This window comes from Bubalus bubalis, chromosome 8, assembly GCF_019923935.1.
Source record: "Bubalus bubalis isolate 160015118507 breed Murrah chromosome 8, NDDB_SH_1, whole genome shotgun sequence".
Taxonomy (NCBI): Eukaryota; Metazoa; Chordata; class Mammalia; order Artiodactyla; family Bovidae; genus Bubalus; species Bubalus bubalis.
Window position 1 is genome coordinate 66948217 of NC_059164.1, and position 25980 is coordinate 66974196.

The 25980-nt window shown below is 41.3% G+C and overlaps 1 protein-coding gene and 1 long non-coding RNA gene across 6 annotated transcripts in view; one reads left to right on the forward strand and one right to left on the reverse strand.

Annotated features, from left to right (window-relative positions):
- Nucleotides 1-25980, reverse strand: part of CREB5 (cAMP responsive element binding protein 5) — a 442951-nt gene that overhangs the window by 22917 nt on the left and 394054 nt on the right. The window lies entirely within an intron of this gene.
- Nucleotides 18069-23991, forward strand: LOC123334743. Its single transcript, XR_006552838.2, has 3 exons — nt 18069-18188; nt 20410-20505; nt 23886-23991. It is a non-coding gene; the product is annotated as an uncharacterized LOC123334743 (long non-coding RNA).

The window sequence follows — 25980 nt, forward strand, 5'->3', positions numbered from 1 at the left end:
CCTCAGCGTTTATCAGAACATGTTGTGTAAGGTCTTTATAATGACATATGATTTTGTATCTTGCTTTTTTTCTACTTCAACGATATATATCTTTGACAGCATGCCCTATGAATAATAGCCAATAATGTCTGGCATCAATTGAGCACTCACTCCGTGCCACTCCTCATTCTGTGTTTTATGAATATTAACTCACTTAATCCTCAGAACAATTCAATAAGGCACAAAGACAAACTAATCCATGTGCCCAAGCTCTTGCCACTGGAGAGGAGCGGAGGTGAGCTACCTCCAGACCTGTTCTCTACACCAGGACAGAAGGAGCTGGAAGGCTTGCCATGCACACTTTGTCAAAAACAGGAAAAAACTGTATCGTGCCACCTCCCCATCGCAAAAGGAAACGCAAAAAGAAGAGCAGTGCCCAGAAAAAAAAAAACGACAAGGTTATTTCTGCACAATGTAGCACGCAAGTGGAGACCAGTGTATCTTGCTTGTTCTGAAACTTGGCAGAGGTAAGGGTGGGAGGTAACAATCTCCAGGCAGCCAAACTGAAGCAAAGGGCCATCCAGAGCTTAGCATCATCATCTCTCTTGTTATATTTATTAAGAATGGGTACTTGTATTCCACCCCCAAACACAGATCTGACAAGGTCCAGGTATATCTTCTCCCTGGCCCCACTTCCTAACCTTCAGGTATATGACTGTTCTAGGTCTTTTCAGTGTTCAGAGGATGAAGTTCAAGCCCTTAACACAGCCTATGCATAGGCACTGAGGAGTGTGGCCGGGCATTCCCACCAATGCTTCCATTTGATTGTCTTCTTGCCTGGGATGATCTTTCCTTTTCCTGAGACACTCTAGAGCTTTAAGCAGCAGGACCCTCTTTAGTAAAACTCTCCCTGCTCTCTGCTCTAAACCAATTCCTATTGTTACAAGGTCCCAGCACAACCATATTCCTCTTTGTAAAACTCAGTGTGTAGTTGTAGTTTTTAGTATGATCATTCAATTAATATCCACCAACCATCCCAGATGATAAGCATCATGACAGCAGGAACCACACTGGGTTTTGCTTGGTATTAAATTCATAACTTTAGCACGGAACCTGGTATACACACTGGGCACTCAATTCATATTTCTGGAATGAATCAATGAATGAATGAAACTTTGTGAGGCTTATGATAAGAATGTAGCATTTTCATTTTGGATCCTTGGTGATGGTATTCGTAAGAAAGGATAATTTTACCAGTCATCGAAGGTCAAGAGAATGACTGCAGAAGTCATACAGGCAGGTGGGCTAGAAAAGACCTCCCTGCTCCATCCCCAGTCTGCCCTCTGAAAATGATAACAGAAAAAAAAAAGAAGAAAAGAAAACACACACACACACAAAAGGAATGTGCATTAACTTCATCTTGGTATATTTTCCCTGAAAGAGTGGCAAGGAAAATTGAAAAGCTGTTAAACAGTGGGTCTTTATGTTATCCCTTCAATGCTACAAACAACGTTTTCACCTTTAATTAGGTGCAAATGTTGCCTGACAAATAAATACTATGCACCAGATCTTCATCTCTCGAATAATTAGCTTGTACTGTTAAGGGAAATTACTTGATTGCCTCAAGTCTATTCTTGCAGGTTTCATGCCAAGGCCATAATACTAATAAGGCTTATAACATTCCATTTAACTATTCATTCAACAAATATTTACTGGGCTCTAATGTTAGGCACTTTATTATTTGCCCACTACCTGAAGGAAATCGGAGATGTATAAAAACCAAAGCTTTCCCAAAGCGCTGGAAAGAAAACACACACACTCGAGTGTGGAAATGAAGACTTTTTAAGGATCCCTTAGAGCAGTGGTCCCCAACCCTTTGGGCACCAGGGCCTGGTTTTGTGGAAGACAATTTTTCCATAGACCGAGGGATGGTTTCGGGAGGATTTCAAGCACATTATATTTTTTGTGCCTTTTTTATACTGTTCATGGGATTCTTGTGGCAAGACTACTGGAGTGGTTGGCCATTCCCTCCTGCAGTGGACCACGTTTTGTCAGAACTTTCCACTATGGCCCGTCCATCTTGGGTGGCCCTGCATAGTATGGCTCATAGCTTCATTGAGTTATGCAAGCCCTTTTGCCATGACAAGGCTGCAATCCATGAAGCAGAGGATGAGATGATTGGATAGCATCATTGACTCAATGGGCATGAACTTGGGCAAACTCTGGGAGATGGTGAGGGACAGGGAGGCCTGGCATGCTGCAGTCCAGAAGGTCACAAAGAGTTGGACACGACTTAGTGACTGAACAACAAAATGAAAGTGAGAGTCACTCAGTCGTGTCCGACTCTTTGTGACCCCATGGGCTATATACTCCATGGAATTCTCCAGGCCAGAATACTTCCCTTCACCAGCAGATATTCCCAATCCAGGGATTGAACCCCGGTCTCCTGCATTGCATGTGGATTCTTTACCAGCTGAGTCACCAGGGAAGCCAACAACATATTTATTGTGCACTTTATTTCTATTATTACATCAATTCCACTCAGATCATGGGGCATTAGATCCTGGAGGATGAGAACGCCTGGCTTAGAGAATCCCAGGCCTGTGGGTTGAGTCCACTCCCAGAGCAGCAGCTGGCATCATGTTTAAAGAGAAATGACTATAGAGCTGCTCTGCATATGCTACATTTAATACTTTCCATGTCATTTCTAAACAGTGTGGGGGCACTTCTCAAAGTCCTAAAGAGCCTGCTGCTCCTCTGGTGCCAACAAGAGTCATCGCCCTGTAAATCACTGAAAAATACCAAATAAAGATATTTGTATCCCACTCGCTTAGGGATGATAAATGACCAGCAAATGAGTCCAAGCTGTATTTTGCAGAATGATTCTTTCTTTTTGAAACTGAACTGTGTCTTACTTTAAATAACATTCTACCCAATGCCAAGAAAAGGCAAGGGAGAGAAGGAAATTAATGAGCAAATAAACATATATTTTTCAACTATAAAAACCAAGGCTATTACGGAGGTGCGACGGCAAGAAAGGAAAAAAAAATAAAAGATTCTGTTTACTTTCTCTCGTCCTCTACCATATCCATTTATTTGAAAGAGCAAATCAGGAGAGACAGCAAGAAGCCTGACACAGCTGGTTTCAGTCAACAGGGGTCATTTTCATTCAGTCTGTGTATTTTATAAGCTCCTTGTACACTGTTCATGATGGAAGGGTGGGCCTGCTGCCTGGGATCTGAGTCCTGGTGAGAAACTAGCTATCTACTTCATCCCATACCCTGCACAACTGCTGCCATGATGGCCAGGCCCAGTGCCCCTCCAGCTCAGCTCAGCTTTGTATCGCAGCATGTCTTGTGAAGGCCAGGTATACGCAAACGTCATCACCTCCACATGAGTGCATACATGTAGGCCTGCGTGAGCTCGCACGCACGACGCACCCACCCACACCCACCCCAGGCAATTTATCTCCCATTAACAACTCAGTCTGGCCAATTAGAAACATTTGTGAAACAGTAAAACATTTCTTCTCCATCTTCAGCTCAGCAGATTGCTCATGCTTTACAGACTCTGAAAGCCAAACCAAATTAAACAATTATTTGAAATTCAGTTGGGTGGGGGGTGGGGGCAGTTTTAATTAAAAACAGCTCTGGGTTTTCTTCCCGAAGAGAATGTGGTAACATCAAAATGCAGTGTTGCTGAGTTGACCACAAGTATGAGACTATCTATATGAAAATAAGATAAAACCCATCTTTGTATTTCCTTTTGAATACAAAACAATTACCATCAGTGGCCACCCAAAGGTATTTCTGCAAATGTAATGTCTTCATCCCTTCTCCTTCTCAAACACAGCCAATCGGCTGAGGTGTAACACAGGCTTCCGAATAGTCCAAATGGTCAGTGATGTGACACCCCAGAACTTTTCACGGAAGGAGGGCTGCAATATCGATCATTACTGACTTGCTGTAGGTATCAACAACTTCTGAAATTGTCTCTGAATTCACAAGAAAATAATTGATATTTATCCACTGAATTTTATGACTATACGTGGTCAGTTTGGATCCCAAAATCCTTCCCAAAGTTGGAGAGAGGTAGGGATGAGAGGGTGCCATGGAGAAGTTATACCAACTTTGACCTTCATTCTGTCAAAGTAGAAATTGTTTGTTTGTTTGGCCAAGCTGCATGTGGGATCTTAGTTCCTTGACCAGGGCTCAAACCCATGTCCCCTGCATTAGAAGGGTGAAGTCTTAACCACTTGATCACCAGAGAAGTCCCTAAGGCAAGTATAGTTTTAATGCCCAGATTCACATCTCAGCTTCAGGATGTCTGTTGAGAATGATCATATAACTCTAATAGCATGTGGATCTTAAAATCCATGTCTATTTCAGAATCATTGTTAAGACAATTAACTAAAATCACATTTGGCTTAATTACTTGGAATAAAATATGCTCCTTTCAAAACCTTCATAATGTAATTCAGCTCTGATGGTTTCACAATTTAAGTATTCTGCTGCTTTAGATTTTGGTTTGGTAGTAAAATTTCAAATAATCCTACAGGTTGGCAGTAGAGATTACCAGGGAAAGGGGAGGATGCCATATGATCTGGGAGGAAAAATATTCATACTCTGTCATTTGTCATTAAAAAGTATTAATTCTGAACATAGTAGAAATTATATAATTAATAAAAAAAACACACAAAGGAATTGTATTATACATTAATATTCCAGTCCATTGGAAAATGGTGTGAGGAAATCTCAAAAATATGGATGGTACCTCAGAAAAGTGGAACTTCAGCAGTTCCAAAGTAACCAAGAAAAAGCATTCGATGTTTGATTTCACTCTCTCATTGTCTACTTATGGGTATAACTTATAAAGTGATGTAAAGAAGACCCAGGTGCTAGGTGACATGCTAAACTTTGGTGGTTAAAAAAAGCCAATCAAACCCCAGAGACAGATCTTGATCAATTTCCCTGCCAGTCTTTTTATATTAATATGTAAGTCACATATTAATTATAGTTCTGCAAGAGAGAGTCTTTGATTTACTCTTGGTAACTGAAGAAATTAATGAATGCACATTGATAGAATTGTTTTATTTCAGATACCACTTCCCTGAATCTCTTCAGCTCAGGGGCTGTCCTTTACAATTCAGTGGGCTGATAAGCATTTTAAGAGGCTCTGCATTTTAGTGAATTTCAGAACCAATCGCTCTTCTGAGAGCAGGAGTTAGTCTTCATTTTGTTGTAAGACGGCTTTAAATAAGCACTTAGATAAGTAAACTGCTTGGCTCTACACATTCTAATCTACCGAACAAATGAGGCAAGATCCCAAATTCCCTATTCCATGAGAAAGGGGTCTGAGTTGATGTCTGCTAAGAGAGGAATCTATTGGAGAAGTGAATTGTATGCATGTCTAAAATAAAGAAAGAAAAATCATTGTTTCAGAGAACTTCAGAAGAAGAGCAGAAGACTTGGAGTGAGAAATCTAGGTTTAAAAACCTGGCTCTACCACCTTGGCCAGTCACTTTAAGCTTCAAATTCTTCAAAATAAGAATCCCTTTATCTTTTAAGAGGGTGCTAATAGCCTTTGACTGTGTGGATCACAATAAACTGTGGGAAATTCTGAAAGAGATGGGAATACCAGACCACCTGATCTGCCTCTTGAGAAACCTGTATGCAGGTCAGGAAGCAACAGTTAGAACTGGACATGGAACAACAGACTGGTTCCAAATAGGAAAAGGAGTTCGTCAAGGCTGTATATTGTCACCCTGTTTATTTAACTTATATGCCGAGTACATCATGAGAAACGCTGGACTGGAAGAAACACAAGCTGGAATCAAGATTGCCAGGAGAAATATCAATAACCTCAGATATGCAGATGACACCACCCTTATGGCAGAAAGTGAAGAGGAACTCAAAAGCCTCTTGATGAAAGTGAAAGTGGAGAGTGAAAAAGTTGGCTTAAAGCTCAACATTCAGAAAACGAAGATCATGGCATGTGGTCCCATCACTTCATGGCAAATAGATGGGGAAACAGTGGAAACAGTGTCAGGCTTTATTTTTGGGGGCTCCAAAATCACTGCAGATGATGACTGCAGCCATGAAATTAAAAGACGCTTACTCCTTGGAAGGAAAGTTATGACCAACCTAGATAGCATATTCAAAAGCAGAGACATGACTTTGCCAACAAAGGTTCATCTAGTCAAGGCTATGGTTTTTCCTGTGGTCATGTATGGATGTGAGAGTTGGACTGTAAAGAAGGCTGAGAGCCGAAGAATTGATGCTTTTGAACTGTGGTGTTGGAGAAGACTCTTGAGAGTCCCTTGGACTGCAAGGACAGCCAACCAGTCCATTCTAAAGAAGATCAGTCCTGGGATTTCTTTGGAAGGAATGATGCTAAAGCTGAAACTCCAGTACTTGGGCCACCTCATGCGAAGAGTTGACTCATTGGAAAGACTCTGATGCTGGGAGGGATTGGGGGCAAGAGGAGAAGGGGACGACAGAGGATGAGATGGCTGGATGGCATCACTGACCCGATGGACGTGAGTCTGAGTGAACTCCGGGAGTTGGTGATGGACAGGGAGGCCTGGCATGCTGTGATTCATGGGGTCACAAAGAGTCGGACACGACTGAGCGACTGATCTGATCTGAATAGAAACTCTTGACTTTATCTGAGAAAGACTGATGTTCATTATGATGTCACCTTAAGTAGAACACTGTACTGGGAACAAAAGAAGCCAAAAAGATACTTTACCAGAGAATGCATAAGGACAAAGTCAGGTTTTTAATATATCTCATGGAATCTGACTCCTCTGCAAAACACTGGTACACTGTCTCTTTTTTTTAAACAACTCTATAATCTCCTGGAGCTCCCCTTGTGTCTCAGTAGTAAAGAACCCACCTGCCGATGCAGGAGATGTGGGTTCAATCCCTGAATCGAGAAGATCCCTTGGAGAAGGAAGTGGCAACCCACTCCAGTATTCTTGCTTTGAAAATCCCATGGACAGAGAAGCCTGGCAGTCTACAGTCCATGGGGTCATAGAAGAATCAGATACAACTTATCAACTAAACAACAACAACAATCATCTCCTAGTTGGCTTAGAACTAAACAGAAAATGCAGAAGCCACAGCCATCAACTGTGTATGATACAGATTAATACACTGGATGAGGAACTAGTATCCAAAAAAATCTTGGCAGACTAGCATCAAGGAATCCAATAAGAGAAATTTAATGAGGGGTCAGTGTAACATATTATGCTTGGTTAACATAAACAAAAGCAAAGCACAAAAATACACCAGCACTGTCCAGTGAAAATTCAGGGGAGATGTAGCTTGTCAGTTACATATATATCAGAGGATGCAGGGATTTCATGTGACTTTGTAAAGCACAGTATGTAAAGCACACATGAAAACAACTAATGCTGGCTTTTCAGTTGCATCAGCAAAACTAGATTAGAGAATTTAATGCAAAAGGGTGATAGTCCTGTTCACCTCTGCACAGGCCGGAATGTGCTCTGTACAAGCCCATGTCCCTGTATCTCTGCCCCCACACCCCAAAGATCTCACATCATGCATCACAGGTGTTGGATTTTCTCTAAGCGAGTATCCAACTTTCAGTTGGTATTCCACACATGCCATTATCATTTTTCCATCTCTAATGACATGTGGACTTCCCTGATTGCTCAGTTGGTAAAGAATTGGCCTGCAATGCAGGAGACCCCGGTTCGATTCTTGGGTTGGGAAGATCCGCTGGAGAAGGGATAGGCTACCTACTCCAGTATTCTTGGGCTTCCCTTGTGGCTCAACTGGTAAAGAATCCACCTGCAATGTGGGAGACCTGGGTTTGATCCCTGGGTTGGGAAGATCCACTAGAGAAGGGAAAGGCTACCCACTCCAGTATTCTGGCATTGAGAATTCAATGGACTGTATAATCTATGGGGTTGCAAAGAGTCGGACACGACTGAGCAACTTTCACAATGACACTGTGATGAACATCCTTGTATTTGCACATCTTGGCATAGTTGCCCAGCTACTTCTATGTGTTCATTATTTTTTTAAAAAGCTGATGACTTGATCCATCCTGTCTGGGAAGAGGTGATGATGACAATGAATGGTAGGAACAGTGCATGTCTGTGTGTTAGCAGTGTGTACATGTCTGTTAGTGCACATATGTGTCTGTGTGTTATGTATCTTGGTGTTAAGGGAGATGTAAAAGGAAAAGATGGGGGTGGAGGCAACTGTTAAGAATCAGTTTTAGTTAATGAGCCTTTTCTTGGGTCTTATTTTCCTATTCTATCAATATCTCCATATCCAGGTGAGACATTGCCATATTATGTCTTCAGGGTCCCCTGCTCCTTTCAGATTACTGAGCTCCTTAAGCACTATGGAATGACTTTGGGTATTAACTTGCTCTATTTTAAGTCACTAAGTTGCGTCTGACTCCTTTGTGACCCCATAGACTGTAGTCCACCAGGTTCCTCTGTCCATGGGATTTTCCAGGTAAGAATACTTAAGTGGGTTGCCATTCCTTCTCCAGGGGATCTTCTCAAACCAGGGATTGAACTCATGCCCCCTGCATTGCAGGAGGATTCCTTACCACTGAACCACAAGGGAAACGCCCTAGCAGATATTATATGCTCTTGGCTGGTTTCCCTGGCAATTTTAAAGGTGCCGAATACACAGTGGCCTTAGAATAAATGTTTGTTGATTGCCTGCCTGCCGCCTGCAAGTCTCCAGGAGTGGTGCCTAGGCGTGGAATGTCTTTGAAGCGCCAGCCTATATTTTCCTCACAGAAAGAACACCTTCTGGTGGTGGTTGCAGGGAGAATAATGCCCTTTGTCTTGCTAGTGAACACTACACACCTCCCAAAGACCCAGCACCTGCAAGCCTGGGTAATTTTAGGTGAGGGCTTATTTCCAGCTTTTATAGAAGAAGAAAGTTCTTTGGAAAAAAGTAATCCTTTGTTATTTTATTTTGGACGAGCTTTTAATCAGAAACATAGGCAGTAACATATGTTAGAAAAGGACATATGAAACATAGAACTTTGCATTTATAACTCACTATGGAAAATCCATGTTAAAGCAACACTAAATTTGGGGTTTTAATTGCACAGAAGTCAGGAAATTCAGATTCAAGTTCCCACAGCAAACTTGACTCCATATGTACATCCAAGGGACCTTCCTGAGTGGGGTAACCTAATTATTTGGCAAAAAAAGTTATAAAATGAAAAGTGATGGAAATAATTTCTCCTCACTGCTACACTTCCCATCATCCCAAGAAAGATGGATGGCAGGCAACATTAGCTACATCAACTGCGCTGTTTTTAATGCACAGACGTCCTTGGGCGTGTGCTTGGTGACCATCATGAAGAGTCATCACTCCGCAGCGCCGGGGCAGGGAGGTCCACGACTTGGTGGTGTGCTGTTTGGGTGGAGTAGCCAGTCACCCCATCACCAGTCCTCCACCAGATCCTTCCCCACACCCTTCTGAGAACAGCTGCGTTCCATGGGCACTGCCCTCTCACCCCCACACCATCCCCAGAGGACACCTCTCAGTTACTCAGATGCTCAAATTCCTGCATCTGAATGTCTGACTAAAGGGCTATCCTAGACACACCTCTGTCTGGTCCTGGGAAGACTTCTCAGGACGGCTGTTCCAGATTGCTGTCTTCTAGCTTTATTCCACTTGTTGGGAGATGGCGAGACATGTGCTATTCTGGGTGGAGACATTAGTCGTCTGCACAAGGGAGCCTCAAGCTCATTATAGGTAAAAAGTGTCCATGTATTTCTCTTAAACTGTGGGTAGTAGATTGTATGGAAGTATAAGTTATCCTGCCCCTTGGTATCAATATCCACACCCAACTATCATGTGGTGTATGTCCAGTTCTGTTTCTCTTCCTGGTAAAATGGTGCAGTACATTCTGTTCTCCATGCTCTCTCTTACCTCTGGCCTGATCCCTGCTTGAGTTTCCCCAAACACGTCAACAAATATATGGGAGGAGAGTGGTGGGGGGAAGTGGGGAAGAGCGAGTATAATAAACTCTGAATATTAAGTGAGAGTTGGACTGTGAAGAAGGCTGAGCGCCGAAGAATTGATGCTTTTGAACTGTGGTGTTGGAGAAGACTCTTGAGAGTCCCTTGGACTGCAAGGAGATCCAACCAGTCCATTCTGAAGGAGATCAGCCCTGGGATTTCTTTGGAGGGAATGACGCTAAAGCTGAAACTCCAGTACTTTGGCCACCTCATGCGAAGAGTTGACTCATTGGAAAGACTCTGATGCTGGGAGGGATTGGGGGCAGGAAGAGAAGGGGACAACAGAGGATGAGATGGCTGGATGGCATCACTGACTTGATGGCCGTGAGTCTCAGTGAACTCTGGGAGTTGGTGATGGACAGGGAGGCCTGGTGTGCTGCGATTCATGGGGTCGCAAAGAGTCGGACACGACTGAGCGACTGATCTGATCTGATCTGATTAAGTGCCGCTTATTTTGGGATGCTTTGTAAGTGTTTGTGGTCCAAAGCCTCTGGACTAATAGCCCAATCAGCTTGCTGTGATGGCTCTACCATCCTCCTAAAAGAGAGTTCCAGGTCTGCCTGTGAGTGGTCTGGATCTGATGGTGCTCAACTCTGCTGCCCTGGGACAACACAACCAACACATCCACCAATAGCCCCTGGGCTCTGAGCACATTGAGAACCAGTGATGCCATTTGTCAATGGCCTGTTCTCATTGAGCAGGAAGGATCAGGAATAACCCAGGAGAGACTCAAGATGAAGGAGCACCATCATTAATAAAGACTTCTATCATAACACAATCTTTGGTTTTTTAGGCAAACCATACCAGGGAGAATAAAGCTGTGCATGGGGAAACAAACAGAATGCAAAATCTTTTTTTTTTTTTTTTTTGGTTGCATGTCTACATTTAAGGCAGCTTTTTTTTTTTATAATGAATATCTACATTTAAGGCATTTTCAAGAGAAACCATTTATAATTTATGAAGATTCTGGTTGCTTGCATGTTTATAAAAAGTTATGCCTAAGGAAAACTTTTGAATTATGCCCAAGAAGATGATGAGTCCAGCCAAAAATGAGGAACAACTTTTTTTTTCCTGAGCAATGTGCATCCAAATCATGTTGATTCTCATGTACATTTTAAAAATCCCATTGATAACTAGTGGTTGAAGAATAAGTTTTCTGTGCTCTTTTCTAATTTTTCTTTTTGTTTCAGGAGGTATGACCAACAGAATACATTAACTATTTGGTGCATTTTTAAGAGTGAAACTACAGTCCTTTGCTAAGCTATTTTTTTACCTTTTCATTTCTATTGTCTCCATGGTGTACAAGTCAATAAACTGGATATCTAAATCTACTATTTTACTGCCTACGACCCAAGTAATGGGGGTGGGGAATGTGGAACCATCTCTTTAAATCACATTGTCACAACTGAGTACCATTCTAAAAACACCAAACAGAAAGTTTTCTGGTTGATTTATTCATTGAAAATGGCCTAAGAATTTATCTTCTAACAAGCTTAAGATATCATTTTCATGATCTGTCTTCTTTTTTAGCTTAAGCAATTTCTTTTCTGACTCCCAATTTCCTCTCAAGCAACTGCTCACCAGCGACTGACAATAATATAGTAGCTTGCCCTAAATCAGTGCCTTCCTTTTAGACAGCAAAGTTCCCTGCAGATATTAAACCTCTGAAGTAGGTGATGAAGATCATTCCCTATGTTTTGAAGGTGTAGGAAATTCCTCTGAAGAAATAAGTGCTAAGTCACCTTGAGAGCCAGTGTAGACAAGGCATTGAACATGATGTTGCTCTTTGTGGTGTGGCCTGACAGTCTGTGTAGTTAGAAGATGATGGTGGATAATATAAAAAGCAAGTAGGAAAGGCAAAAAGGAAGGAAAGAGGCAAAACGTCAGAGGGAAGGGAAAAAGATATATAAGAGGAAAGCAGGAGGGAAAGCAAGTCAGTTCAACTGGAGGTGGAAAACATGCTCTACCCAAGGGGTCTGATATTGTGTTTATTAACATACAATGATAGAACAGGATCATTGTAAAAGAGAAGTGGATACAAGATTGAGTCAAAGGACTCCAAACTCAAACAAGTTCAATTCCGCCTTTTAGAGAATTGTCCACTCCACCCTACTTTCCAGATAAGTTAATCACCAAAGGATGTTTTTCAATAATTTCTTCCTTTCACTAAATGCCAACTGAAGAGAGTCTGGATTTGGTATGGCAGATAAGGAAAGAATCGCATCTTGTAGGGTTGTTTTTTATATGAATAACACTATACATAGATATTTTCCCACTTCCGTAAGGTTTTCAAACCATGCGTGGTTAACCAAAGGCTAACAAAATGGTTAACCAAACGTGTCACCCACTAAACCCAGTGGAAACAGTGATGGCAGCTCCAGCAATGGGGAGTTGTTTTTCCATTTCTGTGACACATACCACCCAGCATCCAGCCTGATTTCCAAGAATGGCATCATGCTTTGAAGAGCATATTGGAGGCTGCAAGCCCAGCTGATCAGGGGAAGGGTCATCTACATTTACAGACTATTGCTCATGCCAGAGAGTAGGCTTAATTTTGCACACTTTTCATGTGCTGAGATGGTAAGCCCTCTAAAAGGCCTTTCTCCTTTCCACTACTCTTGGCCTAATTTTGATCTCAGGTAAAATTCAGATCTAGCTAACATCAGTTGTCAATTAATTAAGTATATTATCAAAAAGATACCACAGCAGATAAACTTTTACCCAGTGTTGCAGCTCTGGGTATAGATTGAGGACTTGTTCCAAAGTTTCCACATTATGTAAGTGCAACTGCTGGGATCAGCCCATCAAGTGGGAATCTAGATGTTCACCCATAGAAGAATGGATTAAAAAAAAGGTGTGGTATATATATATGCAATGGAATATTACTCAGCCATAAAAAGGAATGAATTTGAGTCAGTTGAAGTGAGGTGGATGAACCTAGAGCCTGTTATACAGAGTGAACTAAATCAGAAAAACAAATATCATATGTTAATGCATATATATAGAATCCAGAAAAATGGTACTGATGAACCTATTTACAGGGCAGGAATAGACATGCAGACATAAAGAAGACAGACTTGTGGACATAGCAGGGGAAAGAGAGGATGGGATGAATGGAGAAAGTAGCACTGAAACATATATATCATCATATGTAAAACATAACTAGTGGGAATTGCTGTATAACACAGGGAGCTCAATCTGGTGCTCTCTGATGAAGTAGAAGGGAGAGGGTGAAGCTCAAGAGGGAGGGAACAGTGTATACCCATGGCTAATTCATGTTGCTTTATAGCAGAAACCAACACAACATTGTAAAGCAACTAGCCTCCAATTAAAAATAAAATAAAATCCATGTTCATATAAAAAAATAAAGGACATGGACTGCAGCTACATTTTCACTTCCTTTCTTTCTTCTATTCAGAAGTATCCTTTGATTTCCTTCCAAAACCCATTCATTACAGGAAGTACTTTACTATTAGGCTCCCTCAGTAGAATATTCTTCTGGAGAAGGAAATGGCAACCGACTCCAGTATTCTTGCCTGGAAAATCCCATGGATGGAGGAGCCTGGTAAGCTACAGTCCATGGGGTCACAAAGAGTCGGGCATGACTGAGCGAATTCACTCGCTTCACTCAGTAGGATATCACTTTATCATAAAGGACAATTGTCAATAGTCAAGCACTCAACTTATTTCAGTTGTGTAACATTTGCTATTTAGAATAGGAATGTTTGATCTGATTTCATTTCATTATTAAGCAGCTTTGAATCCTTTCTAGAAGTAGGAGGGATATGTACTAAAATTCATTTTATAAACAAATAGATATTATATTCTTTGCAACCAACCCCAACTATTTTCCCCAGGGTTGGGGTATGGAATCTTTAACTCAGATTCGAAGAAGAAAAAATATTCCAAATCTTAAACTCCCTCTGGATACATGATATTGTCTCCCTTGGTGTTCTTAGATGGAAGACTGGGGAGATATAGACAAGAGGGAAAATGAATGGAAAGAAGCACACTTTCGTTCTTTTAAGTCTTTCTTTTATCATCCCAAGTTTAAACTTTTTTAACTAGTCTCTGTTTTTTCACTTAACGATAGAGCATGGATAAGAATCAGGGACTCAACGAACATGTATTCAAGACACATGCTGAGCACACTGGTACTTACTACTATATTAAACTACCTTCTGAATAACAATTTTCCCTCTTTCTGAATCCTAATTTTGCACACTCTTTATGTGCAGGTAAACCCTCTGAAAGCACTCTTTCCATCCCACTGCTCTTTGCTTAGTTTTGATCTCAGATAAAATTCAGATCTCATAACATTAGTTGCCAATTAAGTATATTATCAAAAAGACACCTCAGCAGAGAACTTCTCACCCAGTGCTAATTAGGTAATGTTTTTCCAAAGCACTTGCCATTAGAATGTTGAAACAGATACTCCACAGTGAAGTGTGGAGATGAGGCTGTAAGATTATCAGCCTGGTTGATTTTCTTCTGAATGACAATAATTACCCAGGTAAGAGGCAAAACTCCTCATATTAAGTCAATTTTGATCATTTCTGAACTTAATGGTTACAAAATAATATTAACTAAATCTACATGAAATTAAAAGATGCTTGCTCCTTAGAAGAAAAGCTATGACAAACCTAGACAGCGTATCAAAAAGAAGAGACGTTACTTTGCCGACAACGGTCTGTATAGTCAAAGCTATGGTTTTTCCAGTAGTCATATATGGATGTGAGGACTGGACCATAAAGAAGGCTGAGCACTGAAGAAACTGATGCTTTCAAACTGTGGTGTTGGAGAAGACTCTTGAGAGACCCTTGGACTGCCAGGAGATCAAACCAGTTCATCCTGAAGGAAATCAGTCCTGAATATTCATGGGAAGGACTGATGCTGAAGCTGAAACTCCAATACTCTGGCCACCTGATGCAAAGAGCTGACTCATTGGAAAAGACCTTAATGCTGGGAAAGATTGAAGGCTGAAAGAGAAGGGGGCAACAGAGGATGAGATGGTTGGATGGCATCACTGACTTAATAGACATGAGTTTGAGCAAGCTCCAGGAGATGGTGAAGGACAGGGAGGCCTGCTGTGCTGCAGTCCACAGGGTTGCAAAGAATTGGACATGACTGAGCGACTGAACAACAGCAGCAGCAAATCTCAAGAATCAGACCAGATGATTGCATTAAATAATTTGTGAATTTAGATTTAATAGTGTTCAGAATTTGAAGGTTGGTTCAAAGAACCAACGTATCTTTTTGATACGCTGTCTAGGTTTGTCATAGCTTTTCTTCTAAGGAGCAAGCATCTTTTAATTTCATGTAGATTTAGTTAATATTATTTTGTAACCATTAAGTTCAGAAATGATCAAAATTGACTTAATATGAGGAGTTTTGCCTCTTACCTGGGTAATTATTGTCATTCAGAAGAAAATCAACCAGGCTGATAATCTTACAGCCTCATCTCCACACTTGAGGGTGTTCTTTGAACCCTCCACACATGAAAACAAACTCGATGTATTACTTATGTCTCTGGAGACAGACTCAGGTGATTTGTTTACTCTGAGAAAAGAAAGTTGTCAGGACAACTGAGTGAGACATCTCAAATGCAATTTAAAGTCATACTCTAAGTGCATTAGGAAAAACAGTGTGGCTACCATTTTAAGAAGGTTAACATGTTAGATGCACCCATGGGATTTGCACATCCCACACTGCCAAAATATATGCCGATTTAGGAATATGAAGACTAAAAGTAACTGAATCCTTCACTCTTACATGCTCTTAGGGAGCATGGGTGATATTCATAGCTCGGGCTCTGATGCACTGTGACTGGTCATTAAATGTTCCATGACATTTTTTTGTTTAATCAGAACAGAGTTTTAACCTGGCTCCATTTCAGCTAGGGTAATGGCAAAGATTCCCTCCCAAAGATTCCTTCTACCCTTCCAACTGGCCAACACTTGATTCATTTTCTCCTGCAGAATAAAGATCACCCAGAATGACTGGCTGGGCATAAGTGCAGCGCCTCCATCCCCCACTGTTTGGGGGAAAGTTGTTTATTCTTTCAGCATATGTTTAATGAGCAATTATTACGTGCAAAGTAAGATATACAAATATGATTCTGCTCATTTCCAAAAAGACTGAAATCTAGCAGATTCCTTTACTCTGAGGTCCTGGGACATTATGGATTAGATGGGCTAGTTCTAGTGACACTTCAGATCAAGGTTAGATTGTTCTAACGTGAACCTAATAGATACTGCTGGTGTTCTAGGGCTAACTAGCATTTTCAGGTTGCAGCATATCAAATATAGTTAAACCTGACCTAAACTGGGACTTTGAGTCATGATTCAATTCAGTGGTTCTCAACGGAGGGTAATTTTGCCCCCTGGGGGATACTTGGCAATATCTGGAGACATTTTTGACTGTTACCACTTGGAGGGGGGGCTGCTAGTGGCATCTAGTGGGTACAGCCTAGAGACACTGCTGAACATTTAATAACACACAGGACAGTCTGTCACAACAAAGAATGCTCCAGCCTCAAATAACAATAATGCTGAAGCTGAGAAACACTGCCTAACCTGACTGCTAGGTTAACTAAACCAGAACTCAGTGCCATTTACCAACCAGTTATTTATTTTATTATATTGAAGGTGGCACTAAAAGAGCATTGTGATGTGGATATTAAAACGAGCTGCTGGTAAAATCCAAGCTAATAATGAAATACCCTGTATGTGATATTTCCTCTCTGTCCTTATGAAATTCATCAACTCATGCTGGCTCAGGAATGGCAGTGAAGAGAGCGACATGGAGAATTACTTTCTATAACCATTGGCCCTAATAACTGGAAGAGTTTGGGGGCCCATCTGGACCAACACACAGACTACATTTTATTTATTTCTTCATTAAGATTTCTTTCACAGATTAAAAAACTGAGGCTTAGTGAGATTAAAAAGCCATTGTGGTTCCACTACAAGTTCAAGGTTGAAGGTAAATTCAAACCCAGGCCTCCTGACTGCCAATCCAAACTTCCTCTGGAGACTAATATGGGATTCAGCTGCGCCTCGAACTTAAATAAGAAACAGAGATGACATCTGAAAACACTAACGGCCCATGTGCTGTGTATTTTCCGTGGTGCTGAGACAATGCGTTCTGAGGCTGGCTACTTGTCAGGAGCCATAGCGACAGTGTTAGCCGCTGTGATCTGCGGGAACCTAGGAGTAGAGTTTGTTAAAGTGGCAGGCATCTGCATCTCCTCAGCTGGAGGCGGGTACTCCTGGTAGGATCTGCCACACTAGCAGGCAAGGGCAGATCCCAAGACTTTCTGGGGAGTGTTAGTAAGGCCTAACAATATTCTCCTTTCCCACTAGCAGCTGGGGTTGCTTCTCCCAGTTTTCTCCCTCTGGCTAAAATGGTTATTGGATTGTATTCTCTTATCTTTCAAATGTGGCTCAGGTAAATGTGCTAAAGAATCTGCCTGTAATGCAGGAGACTTGAGTTTGATCCTGGGGTTGGGGAGATCCCTGTATTAGGAAGATGCCCTGGAGAAGGGAATGGCTACCCATTCCAGTCTTCCTGCCTGGAGAATTCCAAGGACAGAGGAACCTAACGAGCTACAGTCCATGGGGTCACAAAGAGTCAGAAACCACTGAGTAACTTAACACACTTCACTTTTTTCAAAGGTCTTTAAAGGGAATTATGTAAAGCTTCAGCCCTGACATTCTCCTTTCAGTAAATTCTTGGGTTTGCACATAAAATTTGGTGTGCAGGGTTGGGGAAGAGATATATACTCTATTTGTCTGCAGAAAACTAATCCTAGTCAACTCTGAATTCAATAGTGAATTTAATACTTCTACTTTCAAATAATTAACCAAAATCCAGAGATTCCAATAAACATTCTCATAAACCTTTTTAGTACAGTCCACCTTGACTTAATCATTGAGAGCTGGGAGGAGGCCTTCCCTCCCACCCGCATCCTACTTTGTGTCTATAAAGAATTTTAAGAGGGGAGCCTGGAAATATGGAAATTGAAGTATGTACATAACTGCCCCTTCTTTTCTCCTTTCAGATCTTCTGTAAAATAAAACAAAGTATTTTAAAGAGAAGTGGAAGCTGGAATTTTCTGTCTCATGTTTTCTTTGACGTGTTGGAGATGAAGCATGTAACATGGGTGGTCACAAGGCTTCATGTAAGTTAGCTGACTCCTCTTTCAGCTTTTTGACACAATTACTAATATGCTCCTTGAAACTATCACCATCTGTCTCTCTATACCGTCAGAATCTGCCTTACAATCAAGGAAATGGAACAAAGCAGGGGGTCAGTGTATATGTGTGTCTGTGTGTCTGTGTGTGTAGAGCATGAAGATGGGGTAAGGGGAGAGGGAGGATACAATGGTATGTGATCAGGCCCCAGAAATAATGCACAAGTCTGCCTGGAGATTTTCCTATGGCCCTTTAAACAGGATCCTTGTTGGAATTTTTGGATTCTGTCCCATGGAGTTCAAGTGCATTCTTCAGGGCAGCCAGTTACTGTTTCACAGAGGTGTGAATGTCCTGGAGTTTCACAAGCACAATACTTCACATTGTTGGTTCAGAATTACTTTAATTTCTCTTTCCACCACCCCACCCCCATCGCCATTAAGAGACTGTTGGATCCACAGAGAAGTCCAGCATAGCCAGGGTTGAAAATACCAATGAAAGCAAGAAAAAGACCTGTAGTAAACATTCTAGTGTAAGGCTATAATCAAATTTTTGTTCATTTTTTGCCTGATAATGATCAAGGTATGACTTTAGGAACTCCATGAAGTTTACCAAAAAAGCTTTGTTTTTCTAAAGGATGAAAAAAAAGTCATCATTTTATCTTGTCTTCATGCAACTGTATTTAAAAGGTAGTGGATTAAGGTTCTGCTGTATACAGACAATAAAGCACATATGTTCTGGAAAAAGTTATTTGGAAGTGTGTTTGGAAGCCCATGAATCAAACAGATCAAGAACCCCTGCATTCACCCAGTCTACATCTGTTGCCAGTTCCAGACCATTCTCTGCGGAGAACTTGTATATTATTACACAAGGCGATGTCCTAAAATGAAAGCACCTCTAAGAGAATTACGGTGTTAAACTGGGATATACAATCCAGACGCTTTCCAACACGGGTGAACCACAGGAGGTCTCCGCCCGGGATAGAATGAGACGTAGCAGAAAAGCCCTAATGATGCCTCCACATGGATTTAGCCTGATGGAGACTGTTTATTTATCTGACTTTGAGAAACTTCACTGGGGACCAGCCAAAAAATGAATAAGGAAAAGTTCTCTTAAATTGTACAGAATCTTTAATTCTGAAGAGCAGCTTCTAAACGTCAATACCTTTAACAGGAGTGACTTGATACTAGGTCTTAGGATACAAAGAAAAGAGGATGCAAGGAGATACCAAAGAAAACTGCCAAGGTACAAAAAAGAATGAAAAGTGATTATCACTGCTTACATTCCTGAAGCTTCTGGCCAGCCCTTTGCATTCATTCCAGAAAGGCCCCAAAGCTGTTTGGCATTAGAGGTGGGCAAGAAAAAGCAGACATCACAACACTTTGCTCGCGAACCACATCACACTCCCCTCCCTTAATGAGAATCTTGTGGCTCAAACCACAGACTCATAACCAAACCTTTCCCTGCCAGGGCAGCAGACAAATCTTTCTTTCCCACAGGCTGCCTCGGCATTTTAGCATCCCACCACAGTGCCTGGGCTTAAGGATCCATCATCAAGGGCAGCCAAATATGCTTCTCCACCCATAGCAACTCTGTCCTGGACCATAGCCAAAGAGAGAAGATCAGGGATGGGGGAAAATCCTATAGCAAAGCAAACAGAGCAGGAAGGCTGGGAGCAGTAAGAAAGGCTTAAAGTGGCTAATTTTTCCAAGCACCCGCTCCTTCCCTTCCCCTCTGCTGTGGGTAAAGCAGTGACAGACAATTTATCACACATTTTGACTGCATGCCAGCTGGCTGTTAAAAAAAAAAAAAAAAGAGTTGTTTATTAATTCAATTAGCTGGCTTATTTATCAGGGCTGGGTTAGCAGGAGCGGTGAGAAGGCCAAGGGATGTCCGTGTCAAGCTGTTTCTTGCAGACCCTGCAGGCAAATGCAGACACGCATTCTTACCCTGCAGGACTCGGAGTGTCGCACTCACTAGCTGTGTTTACCCTGAATGCTCGGTGTGCAACAAGAATGCCCATCAATTGTAATGAAATATAGAGGTGGGAAGATGCTCAGAACAGGACAAAGTCATCTGAGTGATGACAGTCATTAGAATTTATCACCCATTCGGGGGCCATTTTCAGAGACAACATGGTGTCCTTTCTGTACTCATTTTGGTGGTTGCTTTTGTTGTTCTCTCATTCCCTGGTGGGTATTTATACCCAAGGCTGCCAGTGTATCAGCAGTTTGTCCAGACCAGCATGGCCCAGGATCAGAGAAATCATTCATTCATTCAATAAGTGGCTTATTAAAGAAAACCCAAGTAAGTAAGCTGCCTTGTGGCACTTTTTCTGAAGTTACTGGTTAAATTGGATCATCATGTGGTAGATAAGATTTGAGCCGAATTTTACCATGAACCAGCTATGGCAGAGATTTTAACTGATTCACCCAAGGTTTCCCTCAACACTCTGAAACCAGGTGTTGCTCAGGGTCCCCCTCATTTATAGCAGTTGTCCATACTCTTGACCCTATTCTTGGCCAGTCTATGCCCAATGTTTATGTGGTGACCCAGAGGGCACATTTTCTGAGGATCTGGTGGATGGCAAGTAGAAAAGAAGGGGGAAAAAGGAGAGATGTCTACAATTTTATTTCAAAATAACTTAATCATAACAAATGGTTATAAGGTATACATTTGGGGACTTCCCTGGTGGTTCAGTGCCTAAGACTCCACACTCCCAATGCAAGGGGCCCAGGTTTGATACCTGGTCAGGGAACTAGATCCTACATGCCACAACTAAAGATCCTGCACACCCCAGGGAAGATCAAAGATCCAGTGTGCCACACTAAGACCCAGGCCAGCCAAATAAATAAATATACATATTTTAAAAGTATCCATTTGATTTTGCTTTCATTCAGAATGAAATCAGCCTTACAAATAAAGTATTTTACAAATCTGAAGGAAGATGACTTTAGGACCAATATATGTCTACTAATTTTCACATATAATTTAGAAAAAGTGATATTTTAGATTAAAAAAATAGGGAAGAGGAATCATAATATAAGGATGTGATAAATAATGCTGGTTCATCAGCTAGTTAATTAACATAGTAAATGTGACATGAAGATGGTACCAATGATAAGACCAAGTCAGCCCCTTTAGTGGGGACATTGCCTACTAATGGGAAATGTGATCTGTGAGCCTATATAATGAAGGCTAGGCCCAAGTGTGCGATAAGGGAGACACTTGAGGATTCCATTGAGAGTGAGGATTCTGGAAGTCTGTTATTGCTAGCTTTGCTGTCTCATACTAAGAGTTAGAACCTCTTCACTATTCATATCAACCACTAATTATATGGGGTAAAGGGTTTCCCCCTAACTTTTGGAAATGACAAATCATCCTTATCTTTTCTTTCTTTCCTCCAACCCTCCTTCTCTTCTTTCCTTCACTTGAAGTGCCAAGTGAAACAAAACCTTGGGTGCACCAGTGAGGTCTGCAGGACGTCACAGCCCTATCACCATGACTCCATTGGCTCCTCTATTCCATGCAGTCTGTGAAAGAGCCTAAGGTACCACCTCCCAAATCCCGCCACTGGCTAACTCAGTCTCTGGCTCGCTCATTGAACTTGACTTCTCCATCAACAATTTGTTCACTTCTAAAATTCCCCAAGGAATACCAAATCCTTAATTCAAACTCTTCTTGACATTTTTAACACTTATCTTCCAGCATTAACTGCTCCCACCAAAATGTCTATTGAGTTGGATAAAATCAAGTGGAATTAAATTCAATCTTCCTATTAACATCTTTTGTCTCTTTAGCTGTGACTGGTTGGGGGTTGGTTCTTTCAAAAATGGGAAGGAAGTTTATGTGATGGTGCACCAATGTTTCTTTCATTTCTTCTTTTTATTTTCAGATTAAATTAAGTAAAAAAAATTTTTTTTTTAAAACTGATATAATTTACCTAACTTTGGACAGTCTAGTTTTCATGCATGTTCAGATTTTCCAGTTAAGCATGCCAGCCTTGATTTCTGCTGCTGATGGTGTATCAGTATGAGACTTTACAAATTTTATATGATAGTTGTATCTTGAAATGGTAAGGACAACATAATGCTCATCCTGGCAACATTTCCTTAACTTTTATATCTTAAAAGATGCTATGTTAAACTTTCCAAAAATTTCTTCAGCAGGCTTAATCAAAAACATTCTTGCTATATTTCCACCAAAATAACAGACAGCTATACATGTATGCATTCACATCTATTTTTAGTTGAGTTTATTCATATACAGGAAAAATGGCTCAATTTAAAGTTTCACATTGTTGAAGTCTCACGTCTTTTTTGGGTTCAGCAATGTCTCTAGTAAAAGTCAGTTTCTAAAGTTCATTTTTAAAATTGTAGAAAGGCCCAAACCCTCTGCCTTAGCATAATTTAAGCACCAAATATACTATTTCTAAAAAGTAAATATGTTGTATAAAACAATAAACTATAAAAATTTCATGGAAGAATTCATAGCTACTCTTGGTAACTATCTTGTCTGACTCTCAATTTATTTCAAATGACGACATTATACTTTTACAAAAGTGAGAGAAATATCCTAAAAATGAGGAAAATATCTTTATATTGTGTGGAAGCCACTTTAGTGCTGAAGATCTGTCATGTTGGGTTAGCAAGGCTGTGAACAACTTATCCCAGAGCACTGCTTGAACTTCCACAAAGGTATTTCTCAGATTAACTTCTAGACTTTACTTCCAGAAGGTTCTTATGACTAAAGACAAATTTTACATTTAAAACTCAATTCCTTTTGGAAATGGAAACACTGGGAGATAATTCCATTCATGGAGATTTATTAAGACCACATATCAACATTTCAGAAATTCCTTTACCCATCATAGTCTGTTTAATGGCCCTGTGCAAATAAGACATAATCTCCATCTAAATCAGGCAAGTGAGGGATTTTTCAGGATTTCTCTTCATAGTTTCCCTAGAGAATGGGTATCCCATCTGTGTTGCTGAATGGAAGATAATCAAAGGGCACTGATCTCTCCAAATGGGTTCATTCATCACTGTCCCCGGATCATATAGAGTAGCTGCCCCTAGGAAGGTCACTGTGGCTATACTCTGGCCTTCCATACATTATAATATAGCACATCCATCCCTCCTTTAGGATGGAAAATGTTTGGCACTTTGGATGTAAAAATATTTGGCCTTTTAGGATGTAAAACGTTTGACGTGCATGAATATCCCTCCCCTCAGAGTTCAATGTTACAAAAATAATTCTATTCCTCAAGTTTCGATTTAATACGCATTCAGAATCTAGCCCTATGTTGACTAAAACAGTTTGAATATGTGTTATTCTTCTGCCATCACAAATGTAAAACATAGTGTAAAAGGGGAAAAAGTAGGCTGTAGCTACTGAATGCTGAAAAAAAAACAACAACACTGTCTTATATGTTGGAGATATGCTTCAGTATATTTCAAAGAACAGCAGTGGAGAGAACCACTAAGAATCAAAGTACAGGTGCTCTAAACAAGTTTGATTTTGAATAATTCTAATATGGCATTAATTATGCCTTTTCTATTACTCAGTTAAAGGCTATTGCCTTCATTTAGGATGGGAAAGTTGTGTTTTGTGTGCTATGGAGCATAGCCATCAGAGGACTGTCTGGATGGTTCAACTGATGTTCCGCTTCTTCCTCTCATATCAAGGCAGAAGTGTTATACTGCAGACTGCAGTTTCATTGCCTGAGACACAGGAAACAAACCAACAGGCTGCGGCGTGGGAAAGATGGCAGGCACTGAAGAAAAGCCAAAGACCTGGCTCCTACCTTCAAGAAACTTACTCTCTAGTTGGAAGAATAAAGAGTGTACATATCAAAGCTCAAGCATCAAGTGCCTGATTAGTGGAAGGGACAGAAAGTAAGAGTTAGAGAGCTAACAGCATCTGCGGTGGCAAGAAGGTGAGTCAGAGCTGAACAGTTTTCAGCTGGATCTTACAGGATGCTTTGAGGAGGATGAATTCTAAGTTTCTAACAAGGCTTAGCTAGAAAATCCCATGGACGGAGGAGCCTGGTAGGCTGCAGTCCATGGGGTCGCTAGAGTCAGACACGACTGAGCGACTTCCCTTTCACTTTTCACTTTCATGCATTGGAGAAGGAAATGGCAGCCCACTCCAGTGTTCTTGCCTGGAGAATCCCAGGGACGGGAAGCCTGGTGGGCTGCCATCTATAGGGTCGCACGGAGTCGGACACGACTGAAGCGACTTAGCAGCAGTAGCAGCAACAAGGCTTAGCAGAGAAGGCAATGGCACCCCACTCCAGTACTCTTGCCTGGAAAATCCCATCGACGGAGGAGCCTGGTAGGCTGCAGTCCATGGGGTCGCTAAGAGTCAGACAGGACTGAGCGACTTCACTTTCACTTTTCACTATCATGCACTGGAGAAGGAAATGGCAACCCACTCCAGTGTTCTTGCCTGGAGAATCCCAGGGACGGGGGAGCCTGGTGGGCTGCCGTCTATGGGGTCGCACAGAGTTGGACACGACTGAAGCGACTTAGCAGATTCTTTACCATTTGAGTCACCAGGGAAGTCCGGTAAATGGTAAATAAGTTAAAGTAAGATTGCTCCTGCTAAGTTGCTTCAGTCGTGTCTGACTCTGTGCGACCCCATAGACGGTAGCCCACCAGGCTCCCCCATCCTTGGGATTCTCCAGGCAAGAACACTGGAGTGGGTTGCCATTTCCTTCTCCAATGCATGAAAGTGAAAAGTGAAAGTGAAGTCATTCAGTCGTGTCCGACTCTTTGCAACCCCATGGACTGCAGCCTACCAGGCTCCTCCGTCCATGGGATTTTCCAGGCAAGAGTACTGGAGTGGGGTGCCATTGCCTTCTCCGACAAGGCTTAGAGACCTTATCTAGATAACCAACCGTATGATCTTCTTGGAGGAATCCCCTTTGCTTCCTCTGTTCATTAACAACACTCCTTTAGTGACTCCAGCTGTTGACTACCTATGTGGGTTTACTCACTCTTTCACTAACTAAAAGCAGGTTATGCCTTTGATCAATTTCATCTATAAACAGAAAAACCTGGACACAGCCACCAACTGAGGTCAGTCATGGTAAGCAGGTTTGGATGAGGGAATCAGCATAATTTAGAAAAATGCATTTATTTGTGTCATAAGAATACTCATTTTTCTCCCTTCTCCTTTACCTAAGACAGGTTATGCAGAAACTAATTCAAGTTAATAAATATCCCAGGATAACAAGTCTGGTGAGCCTGTTTCTTTGATTTTTAAACTGTGGACTTTTTTTTTTTTTGGTGTCTACCCACCCCCCTTTCTTTTCCTCTGAAGCAGAGCAGGATATGGCAGGCTGCGTTTCAAAACAGTACCCTTTACTCTTCTTCCAGGAAAGAACATTTCAAATAAGGTCCTAAAGGCTCATACAGTATTAGTGAGCACACATACACCTACACATGGTTGACACTTGCCAACTCCTGACATGGGAATTCTCAGAAGCACACCAAAGTCTCTGTTTGATTTAAATTTATTTTTAATCACATAAAGTCCAATTTGGAAAATTGATGCATGGGATTTTCTGAGTCACCAGAAGCTCCTCATAAGATTGCAAATGCAGTGAGAAGGAAAAATTCTTTCTTGGCATAGCTAGTCTTTCACAACAACAGTAAAAATGTTTCAGAAGAGAATGAATGAGATGAGCTTTAAAATCTGTAAGAGTATGCTATTAAATCTTAACATAAAATCAAGATACATTTGATATATTTGACTCATGGGGAAGAACTGAAGGGG